Source organism: Nicrophorus vespilloides, unplaced genomic scaffold (genome assembly GCF_001412225.1).
Source record: "Nicrophorus vespilloides isolate i.1.1-1 unplaced genomic scaffold, Nicve_v1.0, whole genome shotgun sequence".
Classification (NCBI taxonomy): Eukaryota; Metazoa; Arthropoda; class Insecta; order Coleoptera; family Silphidae; genus Nicrophorus; species Nicrophorus vespilloides.
The window spans coordinates 42,267-52,072 of record NW_017099626.1 but is presented as its reverse complement, the minus strand read 5'-3'; the positions used below and the strand labels follow the sequence as shown (position 1 = coordinate 52,072).

The 9,806-nt window shown below is 26.1% G+C and overlaps 1 protein-coding gene across 1 annotated transcript in view; it reads left to right on the top strand.

The window, feature by feature from the left end:
* LOC108564906 (hemicentin-1) overlaps positions 1 to 9,806 on the top strand; it is a 67,135-nt gene that overhangs the window by 52,888 nt on the left and 4,441 nt on the right. The window lies entirely within an intron of this gene.

Here is a 9,806-nt window from a genome sequence, read left to right as displayed (position 1 = left end):
TTTATTGTAAAAACGTATATACTTTCTAATATTTAACTAATTTAAGTTAACAATTGATAAGTTTTAAGAAATAGAAAATACTTGATTTTTATTAAAATTTCCTATGAAAATAATGAAATAGTACGTTTGTCCATTTGACCCAAAATTTCAAGAATTTTCATAGACTAATTACAAATTTTATTGTAAAAACGTATATTCTTTCTAATATTCAACTAATTTAAGTTAACAATTGATAAGTTTTCATAATATTCAAATAATTTAAGAATTAATATAAAAAAATTAGAAAATACTTGATTCTTATTCACATTTCCTATGAAAATAATGAAATAGTACGTTTGTCCATTTGACCCAAATATTCAACAATTTTCATAGACTAATACAATTTTATTATAAAAACGTATATTATTTCTAATATTTAACTAATTTAAGTTAACAATTGAAAAGTTTTCATAATATTCAAATAATTTAAGAATTATTATAAAAAACCATAGAAAATACTTGATTCTTATTAACATTTCCTATGAAAATAATGAAATAGTACGTTTTTTTCATTTGACCCAAATATTCAACAATTTTCATAGACTAATTACAATTTTATTGTAAAAACGTATATTCTTTCTAATATTTAACTAATTTATGTTAACAATTGATAAGTTTTCATTATATTCAAATAATTTAGGAATTAATATAAAAAAAAATAAGAAAATACTTGATTCTTATACACATTTCCTATAAAAATAATAAAATTGTAGGTCAGAAAGACCTATGGTCAATAGCCCTTTGTATCAGTTGACTTTTTTGAAATTATATATATATATATTTTGTTCTTTTTATTTCTGTGTATGTTTTTGTGTACGACTAATACAATAAACATTATTATTATTTTAATAAAATAGTATAAAAAGTATTGAATTTATACTAAAATTAAAAAAAATATGAAAATTCTTAATTGTATATTTATAATCATATAAAAGATTAAATGAAATATTGTTTTATTAATAAATATCAGATTTCGTAATTAAGTATTTTGTGTAACTATGGTTGTTCACTTTTGTAATCTATTTACGTATGTATTTACAATAAGAAAGTCCTTCGTCGTTTATTTATTATACGTAAATAAGTATGAACTATCTATACCGTAATTGAGATTGATTTTATGTAATTACCTTTATTCATTATTCAGAGCAATTGAGTGTAATCAAGTTATCGACATAAATCATATATTCAAATTGGAATCATTTGCATAAATGGACAGAGATTTATCAAAAATATAATGCTATTTGTTTTAATATTGTGTAATATATTTGATTCTATTGTTAATCTAATTAATAAAATTGAAATCTTAAATTAATTAATGAATCAGGTTTATCAAAAATCCACATTTTATTTTGATAAAATATACAAAGTTCTTATACTAAAGCTGAGAACATCAATTAGTGGCTGAAACAGATCGATTATTTCCCTTCGAGAAAAGCCGTAGCTATAAAAACAAACGGGGCAATTGATTGCTCTTCAACTACTTTTACTTGTTTCACCCCACTCTCTCTCTCTTATGTTTGTTCCTTCTTGTTTTTTTTTGTTCGTGTGCTTGTAAGGAAGTGCGACGACCATTGCTATAGAGATTTAGTTCGAAACTTGGGTTTACAGCATCGAAAGTTCAGCAATCAATCGTTAATTTGGCCATAATTTACTGACTGACTGGACGGCAGGAAAGCAAAAAAAAATTATAAAGAAAGAAACACGCGCCTATAAAATAAAGTGGGAAAAAGTTGCGTGTTCCGTTTCGGTTCAGTTTAGAGGATATTTATTGCGGATCTTAATAGAGTATCGAGTTTCGTCCTGTTTCTTTACTTTATTTATTATTTACTAAATTCCTTCCTTTACTATCAAATTTATTGTATAATTAATATCACAGTGCGGATAATAGGTTTCGTCTTTTTGAAACCGGACTAATCGAGTACTTAAAAACCGTACTGCAGTACGATCATTGTTGCACTATGCAAAATGTTGCTGTACTTTATTGATGTGTTCTAAATATTTATGAAAAATTTGAAGTCGAAAGATTTTGTTCTAGTTTCTAGAAGAAATTAATTTATCTAACTTTTAAGAACTGAAATTTTACCTTTTGATCAAATAAATTCTCCAATTTTATGTAGAATCATTTGCATTGATTTCTCAACTTTCATTTAAGTCTTAACTACCAATTACTTAACTTATCTATCTTATTTTTATAGAAGAAACAAACTAAATAAATTGTGTAATTTTTTTCAAATTTTTCATTGATAAAAAAAGAAGGTATTTTCAATAATAATTTGTATTTTTTTAATGAAATTGTATACTTTTCTCATATATATCAAAATAAATTCCCAATTTACTATAAAATTGTACTTATTACTAAAAAAAAATTCCATACAATTTTTCATATTTTTCATTGATGACAAGAAATAATTCTTTATATTTCTTAATGAAATTGTATTCTTTTCTCATCTATATTAAATTAAATCCACAGTTTTCTCAATTTACTATAAAATTATTGGGATTTATTTTGATATAAATCAGAAAAGAATAGAATTTCATTAAGAAATATAAAGTCTTATTGGAAATACCTTTATTTAATTTTCATCAATGAAAAATATGAAAAATTGTATACAAATTATTTACTAAAAGTACGATTTTGTAGTAAATTGAGAAAATTGGGGATTTATTTTGGTATAGATGAGAAAAGAATAGAATTTCATTATGAAATATAATGAATTATTGGAAATACTTTCATTTTCTGAATAGAAAAATTTGAAAAATTGTATATTTTTTTTAGTAAAAGTATAATTTTATAGTAAATTTACTACAAAATCGTACTTTAACTAAATAATTTGTAAGAAAATCAAAGTATAATTTATATATTTTTAATAAAAAGTAATTACATTCAATAACTCAAATTAATTCTTCAATTTTATAGTAAAAATCGTAACTTTTCCATGTATTCTAAATCGAAAAAAGTTATCTCATAATACTATTGATGAACGTTAAATCCGCTTATATAATTACAAATATAGTCGTAATTCTAGACACTTTATAACAATAATTGGGAATACACAAAAAGCAAAACTGTGAGTTATGAAAACGGGAAAGTTATAAATTACCACAAATCATATAATACATCATACGGATTTTAATCAATATAATTGCAACTAAATAATATGAATGATTGAAACCGAGTTAATTAATTGTTACAACTATACCGGATTCGTTTAATTCATTATTTTTACTGATTATTTATTGATTTATTTTTCGAAGCAGTTAAAAATTGCAATTAAATTTGCTGAATTATTGCGTTTCGGAATGCATTCATAATGAAAATACATTCAAAATCCGTAAGCTATGTTATTTTAACAAGCTTTTATTGTCACTGTTTATTTTATCTGTTTGCAGTTAAACGCATTTATTCAAATAATTACATACTAATTTGTATATACATTTTTCATTAATTAAAGAGATAAATGTATTTTCAATAGTAATTTGTATAGGAAAAAGTAGATAATTTTGTTGTTTAGAAGATTTTGAAATGTTCTTAAATTGGACAAAATTACATATTTTTACCGTTTACTTTCAATTGATTAGAATTGTATATTACGTATAAAATACAGTAATTGCTCGATTTACGTGATTTCTCAAATTACGCGAAAACATTCAGAACCAATTATAAAATTTTAGTTAACAAAATAATTTCATATAATTTAAATAAAAATATAAATTTCAATTTTTACTACTAATTTAAAAAAACATTCATATTTTAGATTAGAAATAGAAATTAAATGAATAAGATGACGATTATTGCAGTAAAAATCAAAGTTTATGAACAAATATTTTTCTTATACAAATTGTCATAAAAGAAACATTACTATTTTGATTTAGTACTACATGTTTTGTACTGAAGTTATATTAGATTTTATTTAATATTTCTATAGTATAGATTATATAGTTATGTCATCTAATAACGTTTTTACATGCAGTAAATAAATAGAGATATATTTTTTTTTAATTATTTACAAAATTTTTATTGGTTATAATTTGAGTTATCAAACAAATTATTTCTGCCTCAATTTATGGTAATGTTTTAATAAAGTTGTCATTATTGAATACAGAACGTAACAAAGACTTAAGAATAAATACAAAATACGTTACATAATAATATAATGTAAATAATTGTTGTTTGTAAGATTAGTTTATAAAGTTGTTTGGAATAATTAAATATTCTCTCCAAAATGAAGCACATTTACCTTCTGCTCTGTACATCTCTTCTTTTCGTGCTTCTTTCAGTGAACTATTATGAAACGATAAATCACGAGACATTTCAGGTGGTTTTCTTTATGCGGCCTCGCGTAATAAACTAAAAGAAGCGAAGCGCAACGCGCCGGAGGAGAGAAGAGTATTATTTATATTTATGATAGATAATTAAAGGAGAGAAAGGAGGTCGAATTCCGAGTAAAGAACGTGAGCAGAAGAGAGAAAGATTACTAAAAAAAAGTGCTGCGGCAAGAGGAAGATCCGCGAGTCTGGGGGCGACGTATAAATTAAAAGTTATACCGTAAAGTCCCGGGTCCCGTATAATTAAAACTTAAAACACGGAATTAGTAGCGTTCGTAATTGCAATAAACATCTGAATATTACAGGCATAAAGTGGCCGCATTAAGTTTCGAAGAAAGAACAAAAAAAATCCGCAGACGCATTCACAACGAATTTAGGAGACAAAATGTGTGTAAAGAAAAAAATCTCGATTCGCATCGGATTCTGCACTCACGAAGCACCGCAAGAAACGCGTAAATAAATTATTTTAAAAGCTTTCTGCGTTTCCGTCTCCTCTTTCTGTATTCCTTTAGCTATCTGGGAAAAACCAGAGAGAGAAAAAAAAAGGATCTTTTCAGGATTGAATGAAACCTCCGGTGTGTATGCTAACGATGTTGATGACTTCTGTTCATACACTCGCTTCTTCCTTTTCAGTCAGTTTTTTTTTGTCATTAAGTGCTGAAAAACTGAATTCGCTTTCAATTAAACATTACTCAATACTGTTTCATCATGAATGGAAACTTCATTTGTGCAAAGTTATTCCAATTGTGTTTATAAGTTATGAAATAATGAATTATGTAACGTAGAAGTAAAAACTATTGAATTATAATCCAACTAAATTAACAACAAATGTTATTCAATCTGGTTTATTGTTGTTCAATTAAGGAAATTAACGTAAATTTCAGAAAGTTCTGAAAAACTGAATTCGCTTTCAATTAAACATTACTCAATACTGTTTCATCATGAATGGAAACTTCATTTGTGCAAAATTTATTCCAATTGTGTTTGTACTTTATGAAATAATGAATTATGTAACGTATAAGTAAAAACTAATGAACGAAAATCCAAATAAATTAACAACAAATGTTATTCAATCTGGTTTATTGTTGTTTTATTAATGAAATTAACGTAAATTTCATGAAGTTCTGAAAAAACTGAATTCGCTTTCAATTAAACATTACTCAATACGTTTTGATCATGCAGTGAGCTGAATGGAAACTTCATTTGTGCATAGTTATTTCAATTGCGTTTATAACTTATGAAATAATAAATTATGTAACGTAGAAGTAAAATCCAATAAAATTAACAACAAATGTTATTCAATTTGGTTTATTGTTGTTCTATTAAGGAAATTAACGTAAATTTCATGAAGATCTGAAAAAACTGAATTCGCTTTCAATTAAACTTTACTCAATAATGTTTGATCATGCAGTGAAATAAATGAAAACTTCATTTGTGCATAGTTGTTCCAATTGTGTTTGTAACTTATGAAATAATGAATTATGTAACGTAGAAGTAAAAACTATTGAATGAAAATCCAAATAAATTATCAACAAATGTTATTCAATCTGGTTTATTGTTGTTCAATTAATGAAATTAACGTAAATAAAGTTCTGAAAAAACTGAATTCCGTTTCAATTCAAGATTACTCATTACTTTTTGATCATGCAGTGAAATGAATGGAAACTTCATTTGTGCAAAGTTATTCCAATTATTTTTATAAGTTATGAAATAATAAATTATGTAACGTAGAAGTAAAATCCAATAAAATTAACAACAAATATTATTCAATCTGGTTTATTGTTATTCCATTGAAAACAACGTAAATACTTCAAGTTTTTTTTTCATGAAAACTGAATTCGCTTTTAATTAAACATTACTCAATAATGTTTACTGAAGCAGTGAACTGAATAGAAAAAAAAACACGTTTAATTTAATTATAATTTAATTGAAAATGTATTCTAGCAGTTTTATTACAATTGTGTAAATTATCTGAAATAATTAATTATATAATGTGGAATTAAAAAAGTATTGAATTGAATTAACAACAATTGTTGCGTTTACGTAATTCAATCTGTATTTGTAATATAATTCATTTAATCTGTATTTTATAATTACGAATAATGTAATTATTTTATTCTTGGATTTGTTTTTGCATGTGAAATCTACAACATTTAAACAATACGTAAATTATTGATTTTCTTTCGACGTAATTTTAATTAAATGTATTATTGAAGCGAGAAAATGTGAAATTAATTAAGGTCAATAATAATTTTATTTATTTCATAAACGAATTTCCATAATTAACTACAATTTTTTTGTTATAAGTTTTCATTTAATGATTATTAATACTATAAATCGGAATTAAATTGAATTGATTTCAATTTGTAAAAGTAATTTCTTTTAAGTTTTAAAATAAAAAAATTGAAATTATATAAAAATGTTGTAAATTATTCTATCAATAAATTTGTTGTAAAACGAAATTTAAGTTAACAAAAAAAACTAAAATTGAATCCAATAAGATCACATAATTCCATTATTTTCTATTAAAAAAATATTTAAATTTGAATATTTGAACAAAATATTGAAATTCTTTAATAATTTTTATATGTTATGAATTTCTTACTATTTTATTAAACTGTATTTTTTGAAAACGAGCTCTAATTTAAGTTAAAAGTAGTAGGAAACTGAATAATCTACTAAAACTAATTCCATTATTTATGATATAATAAAAAAAACGTTGAAATTGAAAACGAAATTTGCAAATTCTTCAATAATATGTTAAAGATGTAAAAATTTGAATAAAATTGAAGATTTTTTTGCTAATACAACTTTCGTTAACAATATGATTTCAGTGAAAAATGATTGTTGTATTTCGGTTTTTGAAGATGAATTTATACCATAATTTAATCATTCCTGAAGATATTTCTTGCATATGGAATTTTAATGAAAAGCAATCTTTAAATATTAACATTTTACTTTAGATTTTGTTATTTTTTGTTTAATTAAATAATGTAACTTTGTCCACTTAATTGATATTAAAATTGGACAAATTATTGATTAATTTGAAATGAATTTTATTGAATTTAACAACATTTTTGTACTTAGAAAAAAAAAGTGGATATAAAATTATCGAATAGTCCGGTTTCATCTAATTTGGTATATTTCCGTTACCCGCACTATGCGAGGTATTCCTGTATCGTATCTAATAGTAGTAAATAAATCAAATGCATGTATGTATGTACAAATTTACTAGATTATAAAGGGTGTCCCAAAATTAACGCATGGTTTGAATTTGCTGCCATTTGTGCAGTAAAGTGTTGGCAACCCAAAAAAAAACAATTTGACAGCTGAGAGGTTGGGGTTAGTAAAAATGGGGCGTTACACGATAGAACAATCTTGCGTTAATTTTGGGACACTCTTTAGATAAAAAGTGGGACAAGTCAAAAAACACAAGCATTTAATACTCAAAGTTAAATTAATGTTGAGAAACTAATAACAAAAAAAAAAGAGAAACTTGTATCATTTCGTTTGCGATTTTTTTTTCTATTTACAATGGAAATGAATTGCGTAAAAGAAACGATTTTTTTTATGCAACGTTACGGGCACAAAGTGCTTTGATTGCTCACGCTCACTGTATACATATACACACACAGACACACTTTTTTTTCGATCCCGCACAGCCGGAAAATATCTAAATTTGAATCGGACCGAGGGAAAATTAAATTGCGTCTGTTTTTTTGCCACCCCCGGTGTTTCCTTTTTTTTTGTATTCATTTATTTCGCAGCGTTGTATTTTCGTTTGACGCCGAAACATTCCATTCGATTACTTATAGATGATATATTTTTTTATGTTGTTACGTCAGTTACCTTTTGTGATCGACACATATAAAATTAAAATTCCCTGTCCATCCACTGTTACCAAAATAGATAAAAAAAGAAAGGAGAATGGAAAAATCACAAACTATTAAAGCAAAAAGTGAAGTAAAGGGTCAAAAAAAAATAGAATAAATATCGTTTGGCAGCATCAGGAAAGTTTTTGGGTCCTGCCGAAAAGGAAGAAGCTGCGATTATATGTGGGTTATATAAAATATGAAGTTTGGAAGTTTTTTGGGGTAGTGTGACCCCCTTTGACCGAGTCATTATATTCACCTTGCAGCCCTCAACGTGATAAGCCAATGGTTGTCATCTTAAGTGCTGTGAATTAATGAGTCCGAAGCCGCATACGGAATGCGGTATCGCGAGGGCAAGGGACGCCTTCGTTACGGCGTCTTGATGACGTTAAGGCCCTTCGCGCTTTGAATACACAATGTGCAAGGGCTAACTAGCATACACGTACACACTCAAAGGACCACGCAGGATGCCTGCCCTTCCATCCGAGCCTCCCATCCCCCTCCCAAACGACAGGTTAACGTGCGGTTTGATGTTATCTTTATTCCCATCCACTTACTCCCTCCTCCTCCTACTCTTTCCAACTCACCCATTCGCTTTTATTACTGCAATCCTTCTACTTTACTTTATACCGAACTAAATAAGGAGATGGGACTACCGCAAGCGAGCTGCAAATCCGCAGCATTCCCGTTTTATGCCATCTTTATTCCTAGTCCATATAAACTGAAGAGGTCATGAATCTCATACTTTGTTTATGTGACATTCATCTGTTTGTTCAGAAAAACGAAATTATCTCATTCAAACCATAAATAAAGGATGTCCCAGAATTAACTGATATTTATTTTTTTTAATTAAACTCATTTTTATTTGGATACTTGATAATATTTTTTGCTTTATTAGAAAATAGAGACATGGAGGTTATGAGCGATTCAAAACAATTAACAGTACATGTTCAAACTTTTGATGAAATGGTCCTTAACTTGTTGACATAATTGCTATGAAATTTCGTTAATGTTGTGTTAATGTCTTTTGTTTAGAATTGAACTGATTGACTCAAATTTCTTTATTAAATTCACAAAGTGAACAGTTTTCATAAAACGTTCACCATTTTCAAGTGAATTTTTACAATTTCGACGCGTCGTTCGATCCTGTACTTTTCCATATCTTAACCTCAATGTTTACTAATGAGAGTATATACAAATTTCTACTCTGGTTTTAACGCGAAAAAAATGGCGGCAAATTTAAAATATCAGTTCTTTTTGGGACACTCTTTATGTAATACTGAAAACCTTAATTAATTGAAATTTTATTTGTAATTTTCTGCCAGATCCTATTAAATCTGTGTTAAATTCGATTTTTCCTATAATTTTCTTGGTTTTAACGCGATAAAATGGCGGCAAATTTAAAATATCAGTTCTTTTTGGGACATCCTTTATGTAATAATGAAAACCCTATTTAATTGAAATTTTATTTGTAGTTTTATTAAAATCTGTGTTAAATTCGATTTTCCTACAATTTTCCAATTCAGGAAACAACAAAGAAACAAGAAAAGAAAAATGTTATATTAAAAA